This window comes from Pan troglodytes, chromosome 8 (assembly GCF_028858775.2).
Source record: "Pan troglodytes isolate AG18354 chromosome 8, NHGRI_mPanTro3-v2.0_pri, whole genome shotgun sequence".
Classification (NCBI taxonomy): domain Eukaryota; kingdom Metazoa; phylum Chordata; class Mammalia; order Primates; family Hominidae; genus Pan; species Pan troglodytes.
The window spans coordinates 4,007,211-4,029,556 of record NC_072406.2 but is presented as its reverse complement, the minus strand read 5'-3'; positions in this window follow the sequence as shown (position 1 = coordinate 4,029,556).

Genomic DNA, 22,346 nt, shown 5'->3' with positions numbered 1-22,346 from the left:
GCGGTTTAGATTTTTCCATGTTTATACCGATGGCGGTGTAGATATTTCCATGTTTATACAAACCACGGTGTAGATATTTCCATGTTTATAGAGATATCGGTGCAGATATTTCCATGTTTGTACAGATGGCGGTGTTGATATTTCCATCTATACACAGATGACCGTGTAGATATTTCCATGTTTATACAGATGGCGGCGCAGATATTTCCATGGATATGTAGATGGAGGTGTAGATATTTCCATGTTTATACAGATAGCGGTGTAGTTATTTCCATGTTCATGTAGATAGCAGTGTAGATATTTCTATGTACATACACATGGCTGTGTAGATATTTCCATGTTTACACAGATGGCGGTGTAGATATTTCCAGGTATATACAGAAAACTTTGTAACCATTTCCATGTTTATACAGATGGCGGTGTAGATATTTCGATGTTTATAGGGATAGCAGTGGAGATATTTCCATGTTTATTCAGATCTCAGTGTAGATATTTCCATGTTTATACTGATCACGGTGTAGATATTTCCATGTTTATAGAGATGGCGGTGTAGATATTTCCATGTTCATAGAGATAGCGGTGTTGATTTTTCCATGTTTATAGAGATAGCTGTGTGGATATTTCCATGTTTATACAGAGAGGGTTGTAGATATTTCCATGTACATAGAGATGGCGGTGCAGATATTTCCATGTTTATACAGATCTCGGTGTAGATAATTCCATGTTTATGGAGATAGCGGTGTAGGTATTTCCATGTTTATACAGATAGCGATGTAGATATTTCCATGTTTATACAGACCACGGTGTAGATATTTCGATGTTTATACAGATAGCAGTGCAGATATTTCCATGTTTGTACAGATGGCGGTGTTGATATTTCCATCTATGCACAGATGACCGTGTAGATATGTCCATGTTTATACAGATAGCGGCACAGATATTTCTACGGATATGTAGATGGCGGTGTAGATATTTCCATGTTTATAGAGACAGCGGTGTAGGTATTTCCATGTTTATACAGATAGCGGTGCGGATATTTCCATGTTTATACAGATGCCTATGCAGATATTTCCATATTTATACAGAGGGCTGTGAAGATATTTCCATGTTTATACAGATGGCAGTGTAGATATTTCCATTTTCCTACACATGACTGTGTAGTTATTTCCATGTTTATACAGATGGCTTTGGAGATATTTCCTTGTTTTTAGAGATAGCGGTGAAGATAATTCCATGTTTATACAGATAGCGGTGTAAATATTTCCATGTTTTATACAGATCGTGGTGTAGATATTTCCATGTTTATACGGATACTGGTGTATATATTTCCATGTTTATACAGACCGCAGTGTAGATATATCCATGTTTATACAGATAGCGGTGTAGATATTTCCATGTCTGTACAGATGGCGGTGTTGATGTTTCCATCTATACACAGATTGCCGTTTAGGTATTTCCATGTGTATACAGATGGCATTGTAGATATTTCAATGTTTATACAGATGGTGGTGTAGATATTTCCATGTTTACACAGATGACTGTATAGGTATTTCCATGTTTATACAGATGGCGGTGTTGATATTTCCATGTTAATAGGGATAGCGGGGTAGATATTTCCATATTTATAGAGATAACGGTGTAGAAATTTCCATGTTTATACAGATAGCGGTGTAAATATTTCCATGTTTATACAGATCACGGTGTTTATATTTCCTTGTTTATACAAATAGCGGTGTAGTTATTTCCATGTTTATACAGATAGCGGTGTAGATATTTCCATGTATATACAGATGGCTGTGTAGATATTTCCATGTTTATAGAGATGGTTTGTAGATATTTCCATGTTTATACAGATGGCGGTGTAGATATTGCCATGTATACAGAGATAGCTGTGTAGATATTTCCATGTTTATACAGATCGCGGTGTAGATATTTCCATGTTTATACAGATAGCGGTGTAGATATTTCCATGTTTATAGAGATAGCAGTGTAGGTATTACCATGTTTACAGACATTGCGATGTAGATATTTCCATGTTTATATAGATGGCGTTGACAATATTTCCATGTTTATACCGATAGCGGTGTTGGTATTTCCACGTTTATACAGATAGCGATGTAGATATTTCCATGTTTATACAGCTCGCGGTGCAGATATTTATATCTTTATACAGATGGCAGTGTAGATATTTCCTTATTCACACAGATGGCGGTGTAGGTGTTTCCATGTTTATACAGATAGCGGAGTTGTTAGTTCCATGTTTATGGAGATAGCAGTGTAGATATTTTCATGTTTATACAGATGGCGGTGTAGATATTTCCATGTTTATAGAGATAGCAGTGTAGATATTTACATGTTTATACAGATGGCTGTGTTGATATTTACATGTGTATACAGATGGCATTGTAGATATTTCCATGTTTATACAGATGACTGTATAGGTATTTCCATGTTTTTACAGATGGCATTGCAGATATTTCCATGTTTATAGAGATAGCGCTATAGATATTTCCATGTTTGTACAGATGGCGGTGCTGATATTTCCACCTATAGACAGATGGACGTATAGATAATTCGAAGTTTATACAGATGGCGGCGTAGATATTTCCATTGAGAAGCAGATGGCGGTGTAGGGATTTCCATGTTTATACAGATAGCGGTGTACATACTTCCATGTTTACACAGATGGTGGTGTAGATATTTCCGTGTTTATACACATGGCGTAGTAGATACTTCCATCTTTATGGAGATGGCAGTGTAGATATTTTCATGTTTATACAGATGGCGGTGTAGATATTTCCATATTTATAGAGATAGCGGTGTAGATATTTCCATCTTTCTACAGATGGCAGTGTAGATATTTCCATGTTTATACAGATTGCGGTGTAGATATTTCCATATTTATACAGATGTCTGTGTAGATACTTCCATGTGTATACAGATGGTATTGTAGGTATTTCCATGTTTATACAGATGGTGGTGTAGATATTTCCATGTTCATTCAGATGACTGTGTAGATATTTCCATGTTTTTACAGATGGCAGTGTAGATATTTCAATGTTTATAGAGATGGTGCTGTACATATTTCCATGTTTATACAGATGGCGGTGCAGATATTTCTATGGATATATTGATGGCGGTGTAGATATTTCCATGTATATACAGATAGCGGTGTACATATTTCCATGTTTATAGAGACAGCGGTGTAGGTATTTCCATGTTTATACAGATACCGGTGCAGATATTTCCATGTTTATACAGATGCCTATGCAGATATTTCCATATTTATACAGAGGTCTGCGTAGATATTTCCATGTTTATACAGATGGGAGTGTAGATATTTAAATGTTCCTACACATGACTGTGTAGGTATTTCCATGTTTGTACAGATTTCTTTGTAGTTATTTCCATGTTTATAGAGATAGCGGTGCAGATATTTTCATGTTTATACAGATTGCGATGTATATATTTCCATGTTTATACAGATCGTGGTGTAGATATTTCCATGTTTATACAGATACCGGTGTAGATATTTCCATGTTTATACAGACCGCAGTGTAGATATTTCCATGTTTATAGAGATAGCAGTGTAGATATTTCCATGTTTGTACAGATGGCGGTGTTGATGTTTCCATGTATACACAGATTGCCGTGTAGGTATTTCCATGTTTATACAGATGGCATTGTAGATATTTCCAGGTTTATACAGATGGTGGTGTAGATATTTCCATGTTTACACAGATGACTGTATAGGTATTTCTATGTTTATACAGATGGCGGTGTAGATATTTCCATGTTTATAGATATAGCGTTGTAGATATTTCCATATATATACAGATAACGGTGTAGAAATTTCCATGTTTATACAGATATCGGTGTAAATATTTCCAAGTTTGTACAGATCACGGTGTAGATTTTCCATGTTTATAGAGATAGCGGTGCAGATATTTCCATGTTTGTACAGATGGCGGTGTTGATATTTCCATCTATACACAGATGACCGTGTAGATATTTCCATGTTTATACAGATGGCGGCGCAGATATTTCTATGGATATATAGATGGCGGTGTAGATATTTCCTTGTATATACAGATAGTGGTGTAGTTATTTCCATGTTTATATAGAGAGCGGTGTGGATATCTCCATGTATGTACACATGGCTGTGTAGATATTTCCATGTTTATACAGATGGCGGTGTAGATATTTCCATGTTTATACAGATAACTTTGTCAGTATTTCCATGTTTTTACAGATGGCGGTGTAGATATTTCGATGTTTATAGAGATAGCAGTGGGGATATTTTCATGTATATAAAACTAGCGGTGTAGTTATTTCCATGTTTATATAGATAGCGGTGTAGATATTTCTATGTATATACACATGGCTGTGTAGATATTTCCATGTTTATACAGATGGCGGTGTAGATATTTCCATGTTTATACAGAAACTTTGTAAGTATTTCCATGTTTATACAGATGGCGTTGTAGATATTTCGATGTTCCTAGAGATAACAGTGGAGATATTTCAATGTTTATACAGATAGCAGTGTAGATATTTCCATGTTTATACTGATCACGGTGTAGATATTTTCATCTTTATAGAGATGGCGGTGTAGATATTTCCATGTTCATAGAGATAGCGGTGTTGATTTTTCCATGTTTATAGAGATAGCGGTGTGGATATTTCCATGTTTATATAGATAGGAGTGTAGATATTTCCATATTTATAGAGATGGCGGTGTAGATATTTCCATGTTTATACAGATCACGGTGAAGATATTTCCATGTTTGTTCAGGTCACGGTGTACATATTTCCATGTTTTTACATATCATGGTGTAGATATTTCCATGTTTATACAGATCACGGTGTTGATATTGCCATGTTTATAGGGATAGCGGTGCAAATATTTCCACATTTATACAGATAGCGGTGTAGTTATTAGCATGTTTATACAGATAGCGGTGTAGATATTTCCATGTATAAACAGATGTCTGTGTATATATTTCCATGTTTAAACAAATGGCGGTGTAGATATTTCCTTGTTTATACAAATAGCGGTGTAGATATTTCCATGTTTATACAGATAGCGGTGTAGATATTTCCATGTATATACACACGGCTGTGTAGATATTTCCAAGTTTATACAGATGGCTGTGTAGATATTTCCATGTTTATACACATGACTTTGTAGGTATTTCCATGTTTATACAGATGGCGGTGTAGGTATTTCCATGTTTATAGAGATAGCTGTGTGTATATATCCATGTTTAGACAGATAGCGGTGTAGATATTTCCATGTTTATACAGATCACGGTGTAGATATTTCCATGTTTATGCAGACAGCAGTGGAGATATTTCCATGTTTATACACATAGCGGTGAACATATTTCCATGTTTATAGGGACTGCGGTGTAGGTATTTCCATGTTTATACAGATAGCGGTGCAGATATTTCCATGTTTATACAGATAGCGATGTAGGGATTTCCATATTTATACAGACCGCGGTGTATATATTTCCATGTTTATACAGAGAGCGTTGCAGATATTTCCATGGTTGTACAGATGGCGGTGTTGATATTTCCAGCTATACACAGATGACCGTGTAGATATTTCCATGTTTATACAGATGGCGGCACAGATATTTCTATGGATATGTAGATGGCGGTGTAGATATTTCCATGTTTATACAGATGGCGATGTAGTTATTTCCATGTTTATACAGATAGCGGTGTAGATATTTCCATGTATATACACATGGCTGTGTAGATATTTCCATGTTTATACAGATGGAGGTGTAGATATTTCCATGTTTATACAAATAACTTTGTAAGTATTTCCATGTTTATACAGACGGCGGTGTAGTTATTTCCATGTTTATACAGAGAAGTTTGTAAGTATTTCCATGTTTATACAGATTGCAGTGTAGATATTTCGATGTTTATAGAGATAGCAGTGGAGATATTTCCATGTTTATACAGATAGCGGTGTAGATATTTCCATGTTTATACTGATCGTGGTGTAGATATTTCCATGTTTATAGAGATGGCGGTGTAGATATTTCCATGTTCATAGAGATAGCGGTGTTGATTTTTCCTTGTTTATAGATATAGCGGTGGGGATATTTCCATGTTTATACAGATAGGGGTGTAGATATTTCCATGTTTATAGAGATGGCGATGTAGATATTTCCATTTTTATACAGATCACGGTGTAGATATTTCCTCGTTTATACAAATAGCGGTGTAGTTATTTCCATGTTTATACTGATATCGGTGTAGATATTTCCATGGATATACAGATGGCTGTGTAGATGTTTCCATGTTTATACAGATGGCTGTGTAGATATTTCCATGTTTATACAGATGACTTTGTAGGTATTTCCATCTTTATACAGATGGCGGTGTAGATATTTCCATGTTTATAGAGATAGCTGTGTAGATATTTCCTTGTTTATACAGATAGCGGTGTAGATATTTCCATGTTTATTCAGATCGCAGTGTAGATATTTCCATGTTTATACAGATCGTGGTGTAGGTATTTCCATGTTTCCACAGATAGCCGTGTAGATATTTCCATGTTTTTACAGATATCGGTGAAGATATTTCCATGTTTACACAGGTTGCGGTGTAGATATTTCCATCTTTGTACAGATGGCATTGTAGATATTTCCATGTTTATACAGATGGAGGTGTAGATATTTCTATGTTTATACAGATTGCTGTGTAGTTATTTCCATGTTTATACAGACTGCAGTGGAGATATTTCCGTGTTTATACACATAGCGGTGTACATATTTCCATGTTTATAGAGACAGCGGTGTAGGTATTTCCATGTTTATACAGATAGCGGTGCAGATATTTCCATGTTTATACAGATCGTGGTGTAGATATTTCCATGTTTATACAGATACCGGTGTAGATATTTCCGTGTTTATACAGACTGCAGTGTAGATATTTCCATGTTTATAGAGATAGCCGTGTAGATATTTCCATGTTTGTACAGATGGCGGTGTTGATGTTTCCATCTATACACAGATTGCCGTGTAGGTATTTCCATGTGTATACAGATGGCATTGTAGATATTTCCATGTTTATACAGATGGTGGTGTAGGTATTTCCATGTTTATACAGATGACTGTATAGTTATTTCCTTGTTTTTACAGATGGTATTGTAGATATTCCCATGTTTATAGAGATATCAGTGTAGATATTTTCATGTTTATACAGATGAGTGTATTGGCATTTCCATGTTTTTACAGATGGCATTGTAGATATTTCCATGTTTATACAGATAGCCGTGTAAATATTTCCATGTTTATACAGATCACGGTGTAGATATTTCCATGTTTATACAGATAGCGATGCAGATTTTTCAATGTTTATACAGGCCGCGGTGTAAATATTTCCATGTTTATACAGATAGCGTTGCAGATATTTCCATGTTTGTACAGATGGCGGAGTTGATATTTCCACCTATACACAGATGACCGTATAGATATTTCCATGTTTATACAGATGGTGGCGCAGATATTTCTATGGATATGTAGTTGGCGGTGTAAATATATCCATGTGTATACAAAAAGCGGTGTAGATATTTCCAGGTATATATAGATTGCGGTGTAGATATTTCCATGTACATACACATGGCTGTGTAGATATTTCCATGTTTGTACTGATGGCGGTGTAGATATTTCCACGTTTATATAGATGACTTTGTAGTTATTTCCATGTTTATACAGATGGCGGTGTAGATATTTCCATGTTTATAGAGATAGCTGTGCAGATATTTCCATGTTTATACAGATAGCGGTGTAGATATTTCCATGTTTATACAGATCGCGGTGTAGATATTTCCATGTTTATAAAGATCGTGGTGTAGATATTTCCATGTTTATACAGATAGCGGTGTAGTTATTTCCATGTTTATACAGATAGCGCTGTAGATGTTTCCATGTTTATACAGATGGCGGTGTAGATATTTCCATGTTTATAGAGATGGCAGTGTAGATATTTCCATGTTTATAGAGATATCGATGTAGATATATCCATGTTCATGGAGATAGCAGTGAGCATATTTCCATGTTTATACAGATAGCAATATAGATATTTCCATTTTTATACAGATAGCGGTTTAGATATTTCATATTTATACAGATAGCGGTGTAGATATTTCCATGTTTATACAGATTGCGGTGTAGTTATTTCCATGTTTATACACATGACTGTGTAGGTATTTCCATGTTTATACAGATGGCTTTGTAGATATTAACATGTTTATAGAGATAGTGGTGCAGTTATTTCCACGTTTATACAGATTGCGGTGTAAATATTTCCATGTTTACACAGATCGTGGTGTAGATATTTCCATGTTTATACAGATACCGGTGTAGATATTTTAATGTTTATACAGACCGCAGTGTAGGTGGTTCCAAGTTTATAGAGATAGCGGTGTAGATATTTCCATGTTTGTACAGATGGCGGCGCAGATATTTCCATGGATATGTAGATGGCAGTGTAGATATTTCCATGTTTATACTGATAGCGGTGTAGATATTTCCATGTTTATATAGATAGCGGTGTAGATATTTCCATGTATGTACACATGGCTTTGTAGATATTTCCATGTTTATACAGATGGCCGTGTAGATATTTCCATGTTTATACAGATAACTTTGTAAATATTTCCATGTTTATACAGATGGCGGTTTAGATATTTCAATGTTTATAGAGATAGCAGTGGAGATATTTCCATGTTTATACAGATAGCGGTGTAGATACTTCCATGTTTATATAGATAGCGGTGTAGATATTTCCATGTTTATACAGATCGTGGTGTAGATATTTCCATGTTTATACAGATAGCGGTGTAGTTATTTCCATGTTTATACAGATAGCGGTGTAGATATTTCCATGTATATACAGATGGCTGTGCAGATATTTCCATGTTTATACAGATGGCTGTGTAGTTATTTCCATCTTTCTACATATGTCATTGTAGGTATTTCTATGTTCATAGAGATAGCGGTGTTGACTTCCCATGTTTATAGAGATAGCTGTGTGGTATTTCCATGTTTATACAGATAGGGGTGTAGACATTTCCATGTTTATAGAGATGGCGGTTTAGATACTTCCATGTTTATACAGATCACGGTGTAGATATTTCCATGTTTATATAGTTCACGATGTAGATATTTCCATTTTTATACAGATCATTGTGTAGATATTTCCATGTTTATACAAATCGCAGTGTTGATATTACCATGTTTATGGGGATAGCGGTGCAAATATTTCCACATTTATACAGATAGCGGTGTAGTTATTAGCATGTTTATACAGATAGCGGTGTAGGTATTTCCATGTATAAACAGATGTCTGTGTATATATTTCCATGTTTAAACAGATGGCGGTGTAGATATTTCCTTGTTTATACAAATAGCATTGTAGTTATTACCATGTTTATACAGATAGCGGTGTAGATATTTCCATGTATATACAGATGGCTGTGTAGATATTTCCATGTTTATACAGATGGCTGTGTAGATATTTCCATGTTTATACAGATGACTTTGTAGGTATTTCCATGTTTATACAGATGGCTGTTTAGATATTTCCATGTGTATACGGATGGCAGTGTAGGTATTTCCACGTTTATTCAGATGGCTGTGTAGATATTTCCATGTGCATACAGATGGCAGTGTAGATATTTCCATGTTTATACATATAGCGGTGTAGATATTTCCATGTTTACAGATATAGCGGTAAAGATATTTCCATCTTTGCACAAATTGCGGTGTAGACATTGCAAACTTTACACAGATAACGGTGTGGATATTTCCAAGTTTACACAGATACCTGTGTCGATATTTCCATATTTACAGAGATATCATTGTAGTTATTTCCATGTTTATACAGATAGCGGTGTAGTTATTTACATGTTGATACAGATAGCTGTGTAGATATTTTCAGGGTTATACAGATAGTGGTATAGATATTTCCACGTTTTACAGATAGCTGTGTAGATATTTCCCTGTTTACACAGATAGCTTTGTAAATATTTCCATGTTTACACAGATAGCGTTGTAGATATTTCCAGGCTTACACAGATTGCGGTGTAGATATTACCAAGTTTACACAGATAGCTGTGTAGATATTTCCATGTTTACACAGATAGCGTAGTAGATATTTCATTGTTTATAGAGATAGCGCTGTAGGTATTTCCATGTTTTTAAAGATACCGGTGTAGGTAATTCCGTGTTTCTAAGATAGCGGTGGAGATATTTCCATGTTTATAGAGATAGCGGTGTAAAAATTTCCAAGTTTATAGAGATGGCGGTGTAGATATTTCCATGTTTATACAGATGGCAGTGAAGATATTTCCATGTTTATAAAGATAGTGGTGTAGATATTTCCATGTTTATACAGATGGCGGTGTAGAAACATCCATGTTTCTGAAGATGGCGGTGTAGATATTTTCATGTTTATACAGATAGCGGTCGAGATATTTCCATGTTTATACAGACTGTGGTATAGATATTTCCATGTTTATACAGATAGCGGTGTTGATATTTCCATGTTTACAGAGATAGCTGTGTAGATATTTCCATTTTGCATATTTTGCTTTGTAGATATTTCCATTTTTACACAGATAGCTGTGTAGATATTTCCAAGTTTACACAGATAGCTGTGTAGTTATTTCCATGTTTACACAGATAGCATTGTATATATTTCCATGTTTATAGAGATGGCGGTGTAGATATTTCTATGTTTATACAGATAGCGGTGTAGATATTTCCATGTTTTCAGAGATAGCGGTGTAGATATTTCCATGTTTATACAGATGGCTGTGTAGATATTTCCATTTGTATACAGATGGTAGTGTAGATATTTCCATGTTTATACATATAGCAGTGTAGATATTTCCATGTTTACAGATATAGCGGTAAAGGTATTTCCATCTTTGCACAGATTGCAGTGTAGACATTGCAAACTTTACACAGATAGCGGTGTGGATATTTCCAAGTTTACACAGATACCTGTGTCGATATTTCCATGTTTACAGAGATATCATTGTAGATATTTCCATGTTTATACAGATAGCGGTGTAGTTATTTACATGTTGATACAGATAGCTGTGTAGATATTTTCAGGGTTATACAGATAGTGGTGTAGATATTTCCACGTTTTACAGATAGCTGTGTAGATATTTCCTTGTTTACACAGATAGCGTTGTAAATATTTCCATGTTTACACAGATTGCGTTGTAGATATTTCCAGGCTTATACAGATTGCGGTGTAGATATTTCCAAGTTTACACAGATAGCTGTGTAGATATTTCCATGTTTACACAGATAGCGTTGTAGATATTTCATTGTTTATAGAGATAGCGCTGTAGGTATTTCCATGTTTTTAAAGATACCGGTGTAGGTAATTCCGTGTTTTTAAAGATAGCGATGGACATATTTCCAAGTTTATAGAGATAGCGGTGTAAAAATTTCCAAGTTTATACAGATGGCGGTGTAGATATTTCCATGTTTATACAGATGGCAGTGAAGATATTTCCATGTTTATACAGATAGTGGTGTAGATATTTCCATGTTTATACAGATGGCGGTGTAGATACATCCATGTTTCTGAAGATGGCGGTGTAGATATTTTCATGTTTATAGAGATAGAGGTGTAGATATTTCCATGTATATAGAGATAGCAGTGTAGATATTTTGATGTTTATAGAGAAAGCGGTGTAGGTATTTCCATGTTTATAGAGATAGCGGTGTAGATATTTCCATATTTATACAGATAGCGGTGTAGTTATTTCCATGTTTATACAAATTGTGGTGTAGATATTTCCATGTTTCTACAGATGGCGGTGTTGATATTTCCTTGTTTATACAGACAGCGGTGTAGGTATTTCCATGTTTATACCGGTAGCGGTATAGATATTTCCAAGTTTACAGAGATAGCGGTGTAGTTATTTCCATCTTTGCACAGATTGCGGTGTAGATATTTCCATGTTTACGCAGATAGCTTTGTAGATATTTCCAAGTTTACACAGATAGCTGTGTAGATATTTCCATGTTTACACACATACTGTGGTAGATATTTCCATGTTTATACAGATTGCGGTTTAGATATGTCCATGATTATACAGATAGCGGTGTAGATATTTTCATGTTTATACAGATAGCGGTGGAGGTATTTCCATGTTTATAGAGACTGTGTTATAGATATTTCCATGTTTATACAGATAGCGGTGTTGATATTTCCATGTTTACAGAGATAGCAGTGTAGATATTTCCATTTTGCACAGTTTGCTTTGTAGATATTTCCATTTTTACACAGATAGCTGTGTAGATATTTCCAACTTTACACAGATAGCTGTGTAGATATTTCCATGTTTACACAGATAGCATTGTATATATTTCCATGTTTATAGAGATAGCGGTGTAGATATTTCCATGTTTATACAGATAGCAGTGTAGATATTTCCATGTTTATACAGATAGCAGTGTAGATATTTCCATGTTTATGCAGATGGCGGTGTAGATAATTCTATGTTTATATGGATGGCGGTGTAGTTATTTCTAAGTTTATAGAGATAGCGGTGTAAATATTTCCATGCTTATAGAGATGGTGGTGTAAGTATTTTCATGTTTATAGAGATAGCGGTGTAGATATTTCCATGTTTATACAAATAACGGTGTTGGCATTTCCATGTTTATAGAGATAGCGGTGTAGATATTTCCATGTTTATACAGCTCGCGGTCTAGGTATTTCCATCTTTATACAGATGTCAGTGTAGATATTTCCATGTTTATACAGATACCGGTGTAGATATTTACAAGTCTATAGAGGAAGCGGTGTACATATTTCTATATTTATACAGATTGCGGTGTAGATATTTCCATCTTTATACAGATGGCAGTGTAGATATTTTCATGTTTATACACATGGCAGTGACGATATTTCCATGTTTATACTGATAGTGGTGTAGATATTTCCATGTTTATACAGATGGCGGTGTAGATACAACTATGTTTCTGAAGATGGCGGTGTAGATATTTCCATGTTTATACAGATGACTGTAAAGTTATTTCCATGTTTATACATATGTCAGTGTAGATATTTTCATGTTTATAGAGATAACGATGTAGATATTTCCTTGTTTATACAGATAGCGGTGTAGACATTTCCATGTTTAGAGAGACAGCGTTGCAGATATTGCCATGTTTATACAGATAGCTGTGTAGATCTTTCCAGGTTTATAGAGATAGCAGTGTAGATATTTCCATTTTTATACAGATAGCGGTGTAGATATTTCCATGTTTATAGAGATGGCGTTGTAGGTATTTCCAAGTTTATAGAGATAGCGGTGTAGATATTTCCATGATTATACAACTCGCAGTGCTGATATTTCCATCTTTATACAGATGACAGTGAAGATTTTCCCATGTTTATACAGATAGTGGTGTAGATATTTCCATCTTTATACAGATGGCGGTGTAAATACAGCCATGTTTCTGAAGATGGCGGTATAGATTTTTTCATGTTTATAGGGATGGCGGTGTAGATAATTCCATGTTTATAGAGATTGCGATTTAGATATTTCCATGTTTATAGAGAAAGCGCTGTTGGTATTTCCATGTTTACAGATATAGCGGTGTAGATATTTCCATATTTCTACAGATAGCAGTGTAGGTATTTCCATGTTTATACAGTTGGCGGTATAGGTATTTCCATGTTTCTACATATGGCGGTGTAGATATTTCCTTGTTTATACAGATAGAGGTGTAGATATTTCCATGTTTATACAGACAGCGGTGTAGATATTTCCATGTTTTCAGAGATAGCGGTGTAGATATTTCACTCTCTGCACAGATTGGAGTGTAGATATTTCCATTTTTACAGAGATACCTGTGTAGATATTTCCAAGTTTACACAGATAGCTGTGTAGATATTTCCATGTTTACACAGATAGCGTTGTAGATATTTCCATGTTTATACAGATAGCGGTGTAGATATTTCCATATTTATACAGATAGCGGTGTAGATATTTCCATGTTTATACAGATAGCGGTGGAGATATTTCCCTGTTTATACAGATAGCGATGTAGATATTTCCATGTTTATACAGATAGCGGTGTAGTTATTTCCATGTTTATAGAGATAGCAGTGAAGATATTTCCATGTGTATACAGATGGCAGTGTAGATATTTCCATGTTTATAGAGATAGCGGTGTAGATATTTCCATATTTCTACAGATAGCGGTTTAGGTATTTCCATGTTTATACACATGGCGGTGTAGATAGTTCCATGGTTATGGAGATGGTGGTGTAGATATTGTCATGTTTACATAGATGGCGGTGTAGATATTTCCATGTTTGTAGAGACTGTGGTGTTGATATTTCCATGTTTATAGAGATAGCGATGTAGGTATTTCCTTCGTTATAGAGATGGTTGTGTAGATACATCCATGTTTATACAGATGTCTGTGTAGATATTTCCATGTGTATACAGATGACTCTGTAGATATTTGTATGTTTACACAATTGGCAGTGTAGATATTTCCATATTTATACAAATAGCGGTGTAGATATTTCCATGTTTATACAGATAAGGGTGTAGATATATCCATGTTTATAGAGATAGCGATGCAGTTATTTCCATGTTTATAAAGATAGTGGCGTAGATATTTCCATGTTTACAGAGATAGCGGTGTATGTATTTCCATCTTTACACAGATAGCGTTGTAGATATTTTCATATTTATACAGATCGTGGTGTAGATATTTCCATCTTTCCACAGATGGCAGTTTAGATATTTCCATGTTTATACAGATGACAGTGTAGAAATTTCCATGTTTATACAGATAGCGGTGTAGATATTTCCACGTTTATAGAGATAGCTTTGTAGATATTTCCATGTTTATACAGATAGCGGTGTAGATATTTCCATGTTTATACAGATCGCGGTGTAGATATTTCCATGTTTATACAGATCGCGGTGTAGATATTTCCATGTTTATACAGATAGCGCTGTAGATATTTCCATGTTTTACAGATATCGGTGTAGATATTTCCATGTTTACACACATTGCGGTGTAGATATTTCCATCTTCCACAGATGGCATTGTAGACATTTCTATGTTTATACAGATTGCGGTGTAGATATTTCTGTGTTTATATAGATGGTGATGTAGATATTACCATGTTTATACAGATAGCGGTGTAGATATGTCCATGTTTATACAGATCGTGGTGAAGATATTTCCATGTTTATACAGATCGCGGTATAGATATTTCCATGTTTGTACAGATCGCAGTGAAGATATTTCCATGTTTATACAGATGGCTGTGCAGATATTTGCATGTTTATACAGAGTTCTCTGTAGATATTTCCATGTTTATATAGATGACAGTGTAGATATTTCCAGGTTTATGCAGATGACTGTGTAGATGTTTCCATGTTAATACAGATGACGGTGTAGATACTTCCATGTTTATAGAGATAGCAGTGTAGATATTTCCATGTTTATACAGGTAACGGTGCAGAAATTTCCATGTTTGTAAAGATGGCGGTGTTGATATTTCCATCTCTACACAGATGACCATGTAGATATTTCAATGTTTATACAGATGGCGGCGCAGATATTTCCATGGATATGTAGATGGCGGTGTAGATATTTCCATGTTTATACAGATAGCAGTGTAGTTATTTCCATGTTTATATAGATAGCAGAGTAGATATTTCCATGTATATACACATGGCGGTTTAGATATTTCCATGTTTATACAGATGGCGGTGTAGATATTTCCATGTTTATACAGATAACTTTGTAAGTTTTTCCATGTTTATACAGATGGCGGTGTAGATATTTCGATGTTTATAGAGATAGCAGTGGAGATATTTCCATGTTTATACAGATAGCGGTGTAGATATTTCCATGTTTTTACAAATATTGGTGTAGATATTTCCATGTTTATAGAGATTGTGGTGTGGATATTTCCATATTCATAGAGATAGCGGTGTTGATTTTTCCATTTTTATAGAGATAGCGGTGTGGATATTTCCATGTTTATACAGATAGGGGTGTAGATATTTCCATGTTTATACTGATAGCAGTGTAGATATTACCTTGTTTATACAGATAGCGGTGTAGATATTTCCATGTATATACAGATGGCAATGTAGATAATTCCATATTTATAGAGATGGCAGTGTAGGTATTTCCATGTTTATTTAGATAGCGGTGTAGATATATCCATGTTCATAGAGATAGCCGTGAGGATATTTCCATGTTTATACAGATAGCAGTGTAGATATTTCCATTTTTATAGAGATAGCGGTTTAGATATTTCATATTTATACAGATAGCGGTGTATATATTTCCATGTTTATAGAGAGAGCGGTGTAGATATTTCCACGTTTATACAGATGGCGGTGTAGATATTTCCATCTTTCTTCAAATGGCAGTGTAGTTATTTCCATGTTTATGGAGATGGCGGTGTAGATATTTCCAAGTTTATATAGATGGCAATGTAGATATTTTATTGTTTATGTAGATGGCGTTGTAGATATCTCCATGTGTAAAGAGATGGCGGTGTATATATTTCCATGTTTATGGAGATAGCGGTGTAATTATTTCCATGTTTCTACAGATAACTGTGTAGATATTTCCATGTTTGTACAGATGGCATTGTAGGTATTTCCATGTTTATAGAGATAGCGGTGTAGATATTTTCATGTTTATACAGTTTGCGGTGGAGATATGTCCATGTTTATACAGATAGCAATGGAGATATTTCCACGATAATACACATATCGGTGTAGATATTTCCATGTTTATACAGAGGGCGGTGTAGATATTTCCATGTTTATACAGATGGCTTTGCAGATATTTCCATTTTTATACAGAATTCTCTATAGATATTTCCATGTTTTTATAGATGACAGTGTAGATATTTCCAGGTTTATACAGCTGACTGTGTAGATATTTCCATGTTAATACAGATGACGGTGTAGATATTTCCATGTTTATAGAGATAACGGTGTAGATATTTCCATGTTTATACTGATCGTGGTGTAGATATTCCCACGTTTATAGAGATGGCGGTGTACGTATTTCCATGTTCATAGAGATAGCGGGGTTGATTTTTCCATGTTTATAGAGATAGCGGTGCGGATATTTCCATGTTTATACAGATAGGTGTGTAGATATTTCCATGTTGATGGAGATGGCGGTGTAGATATTTCCATGTTTATACAGATCACGGTGTAGATATTTCCATGTTTATACAGATTGCGGTTTAGATATTTCCATGTTTATACAGATCATGGTGTAGATATTTCCACGTTTATACAGATCGCAGTGTTGATATTACAATGTTTATAGGGATAGCGTTGCAAATATTTCCACATTTATTCAGATAGCTGTGTATTTATTAACATGTTTATAAAGATAGCGGTGTAGATATTTCCATGTATAAACACATGTCTGTGTAGATATTTCCATGTTTAAACAGATGGTGGTGTAGCTATTTCCTTGTTTATACAAATAGCGGTGAATTTTTTTCCATGTTTATACAGATAGCGGTGTAGATATTTCCATGTATACAAAGACGACTGTGTAGATATTTCCATGTTTATACAGATGGCTGTGTAGATATTTCCATGTTTATACAGATGTCTTTGTAGGTATTTCCATGTTTATACAGATTGCGGTGTAGATATTTCCATCTTTATAGAGATAGCTGTGTAGATATTTCCATGTTTATACAGATAGCGGTGTAGATATTTCCATGTTTATACAGATCACGGAGTAGATATTTCGATGTTTATACAGATCGCGGTGTAGATATTTCCATGTTCCTACACATGACTGTGTTGGTATTTCCATTTTTATACAGATGGCTTTGAAGATATTTCCATGTTTATAGAGATAGCGGTGTAGATATTTCCATGTTTATACAGATAGCGGTGTAAATATTTCCATGTTTATACAGATCGTGGTGTAGATATTTCCATATTTATACAGATACCGGTGTAGAAATTTCCTTGTTTATACAGACCGCAGTGTAGATGTTTCCATGTTTATACCGATAGCTGTGTAGATATTTCCATGTTTGTAACGATGGGGGTGTTGATGTTTCCATCTATACACAGATTGCCGTGTAGGTATTTCCATGTGTATACAGATGGAATTCTAGACATTTCCATGTTTATACAGATGGTGGTGTAGATATTTCCATGTTTATACAGATGACTGTATAGGTATTTCCATGTTTTTACAGATGGCATTGTAGATATTTCCATGTTTATAGAGTTAGCAGTGTAGATATTTCCATGTTTAAACAAATGGCGGTGTAGATATTTCCATGTTTATAGAGATAGCGGTGTAGTTATTTCCATATTTATACAGATAACGGTGTAGATATTTCCATCTTTATACAGATAGCAGTGAAAATATTTCCATGTTTATACAGATCTCGGTGTAGATATTTCCTTGTTTATAGAGATAGCGGTGTAGATATTTCCATGTTTATACAGATAGCGGTTTAGATATTTCCATGTTTATACAGATAGCGATGTAGATACTTCCATGTTTATACAGATAGCGGAGTAGATATTTCCATGTTTATATAGATAGCGGTGTAGATATTTCCATGTTTATACAGATAGCGATGTAGGTATTTCCATGTTTATACAGATAGCGATGTAGATATTTCCATGTTTATACAGATGGCGTCGCAGATATTTCTATGGATATGTAGATGGCGGTGTAGATATTTCCATGTATATACAGATAGCGGTGAAGTTATTTCCATGTTTATATAGAGAGCAGTGCAGATATTTCCATGTTTATACAGATCGTGTTGTAGATATTTCCATGTTTATACAGATGGCGGTGTAGATATTTCCATGTTTATACAGATAACGGTGTAGATATTTCCATGTTTATACAGAGAGCCGTGTAAATATTTCCATGTTTATACAGATCACGGTGTAGATATTTCCATGTTTATAGAGATAGCGGTGTAGATATTTCCATGTTTATACAGAGAGAGGTGTATATATTTCCATGTTTATACAGACCGCGGTGTAAATATTTCCATGTTTATACAGATAGCGTTGCAGATATTTCCATGTTTGTACAGATGGCGGTGTTGATATTTCCATCTATACACAGATGACCATGTAGATATTTCCATGTTTATACAGATGGCGGCGCAGATATTTCTATGGATATGTAGATGGCGGTGTAAATATTTCCATGTATATACAGAATGCGGTGTAGTTATTTCCATGTTTATACACATAGCGGTGTAGATATTTCCATGTATATACACATGGATGTGTAGATATTTCCATGTTTATACAGATGGCGGTGTAGATATTTCCATGTTTATACAGATAACTTTGTAAGTATTTCCATGTTTATATAGATGGCGGTGTAGATATTTCGATGTTTATAGAGATAGCAGTGGAAATATTTCCATGTTTATACAGATAGCGGTGTACATATTTCCATGTTTATACTGATCGCGCTGCAGATATTTCCATGTTTATAAAGATGGCATTGTAGATATTTCCATGTTCATAGAGATAGCGGTGTTGACTTTTCCATGTTTATAGAGATAGCGGTGTGGATATTTCCAGGTTTATACAGATAGGGGTGTAGAAATTTCCATGTTTATAGAGATGGCGGTGTGGATATATCCATGTTTATACAGATAGGGGTGTAGATATTTCCATGTTTATAGAGATGGCGGTGTAGATATTTCCATGTTTTTACAGATCACGGTGTAGATGTTTCCATGTTTATAGAGATCATGGTGTAGATATTTCCATGTTTATAGAGATCGCGGTGTTGATATTACCATGTTTATAGGGATAGCGGTGCAAATATTTCCACATTTATACAATAGCAGTGTAGTTATTAGCATGTTTATACAGATAGCGGTGTAGATATTTCCATGTATAAACAGATGTCTATGTATATATTTCCATGTTTAAACAGATGGCGGTGTAGATATTTCCTTGTTTATACAAATAGCGGTGTAGTTATTTGCATGTTTATACAGATAGCGGTGTAGATATTTCCATGTATATACAGATGGCTGTGTAGATATTTCCATGTTTATACAGATGGCTGTGTAGATATTTCCATGTTTATACAGATGACTTTGTAGGTATTTCCATGTTTATACAGATGGCGGTGTAGATATTTCCATGTTTATAGAGATAGCTGTGTAGATATTTCCATGTTTATGCAGATAGCGGTGTAGATATTTCCTTGTTTATACAGATCGCGGTGTAGATATTTCCATGTTTATACAGATTGCAGTGTAGATATTTCCATGTTTATACAAATAGCGGTGTAGATATTTCCATGTTTATACAGATAGCGTTGTAGATATTTCCATGTTTATGCAGATGGCGGTGTAGATATTTCCATGTTTATAGAGATGGCGTTGTAGATATTTCCATGTTTATAGAGATAGCGGTGTAGATATGTCCATGTTCATAGAGATAGCAGTGAGGATATTTCCATGTTTATATAGATAGCAGTGTACATATTTCCATTTTTATAGAGATAGCGGTTTAGATATTTCATATTTTTACAGATAGCGGTGTAGATATTTCCATGTTTATGCAGATTGCGGCGTATATATTTCCATGTTTATACACATGACTGCGTAAGTATTTCCATGTTTATACAGATGGCTCTGTAGATTTTTCCATGTTTATAGAGATAGCGGTGCAGATATTTCCATGTTTATCCAGATAGCGGTGTAACTATTTCCATGTTTTTACAGATCGTGGTGTAGATATTTCCATGTTTATACAGATACCGTTGTAGATATTTACATGTTTATACAGACCGCAGTGTAGGTATTTCCATGTTTATAGAGATAGCAGTGTAGATATTTCCATGTTTGTACAGATGGCGGTGTTGATGTTTCCATCTATACACAGATTGCCGTGTAGGTATTTCCATGTGTTTACAGATGGCATTGTAGATATTTCCATGTTTATAGAGATGGTGGTGTAGATATTTCCATGTTTATACAGATGACTGTATAGGTGTTTCCATGTTTTTACAGATGGTATTGTAGATATTTCCATGTTTATAGAGATAGCAGTGTAGATATTTCCATGTTTATACAGATGGCGGTGTAGATATTTCCATGTTTATAGAGATAGCGTTGTAGATATTTCCATATTTATACAGATAACTGTGTAGATATTTCCATGTTTATACAGATAGCAGTGTAAATATTTCCATGTTTATAAAGATCATGGTGCAGATAGTTCCATGTGTATAGAGATAGCGGTGTAGATATTTCCATGTTTATACAGATCGCGGTGTAGATATTTCCATGTTTATACAGTCCGCAGTGTAGATATTTGCATGTTTTTACAGATAGAGGTGCAGATATTTCCATGTTTGTACAGATGGCGGTGTTGATATTTCCATCTATACACAGATGACCGTGTAGATATTTCCATGTTTATGCAGATGGCGGCACAGATATTTCTATGGATATGTAGATGGCGGTGTAGATATTTCCATGTTTATACAGATAGCGGTGTAGTTATTTCCATGTTTATATAGATAGCGGTGTAGATATTTCCTTGTATATACGCATGGCTGTGTAGATATTTCCATGTTTATACAGATGGCGGTGTAGATATTTCCATGTATAAACAGATGTCTGTGTATATATTTCCATGTTTAAACAGATAGCGGTGTAGTTATTTCCATATTTATACAGATTGCGGTGTAGATATTTCCATCTTTATACAGATGGCGGTGTAGATATTTCCACGTTTATACAGATGGCAGTGAAAATATTTCCATATTTATACAGATAGTGGTGTAGATATTTCCATGTTCATACAGATGGCGGTGTAGATACATCCATGTTTCTGAAGATGGCAGTGTAGATATTTTCATGTTTATAGAGATGGAGGTGTAGATATTTGCATGTACATAGAGATAGCAGTGTAGATATTTTCATGTTTATAGAGAAAGTGGTGTAGGTATTTCCATGTTTATACAGATGGCAGTGTAGATATTTCCATGTTTATACAGATATCGGTGTAGATATTTCCATGTTTACAGAGATAGCATTGTAGATATTTCCATATTTATGCAGATTGCGGTGTAGTTATTTCCATGTTGATACAGATAGCGGTGTAGATATTTCCATGTTTATACAAGTAGCGGTGTAGAAATTCCCATGTTTATACAGATCGCTTTGTAGACATTTCCATCTTTCTACAGACGTCAGTGTATATATTTCCAAGTTTATACAGAGGGCAGTGTAGATATTTCCATATTTAT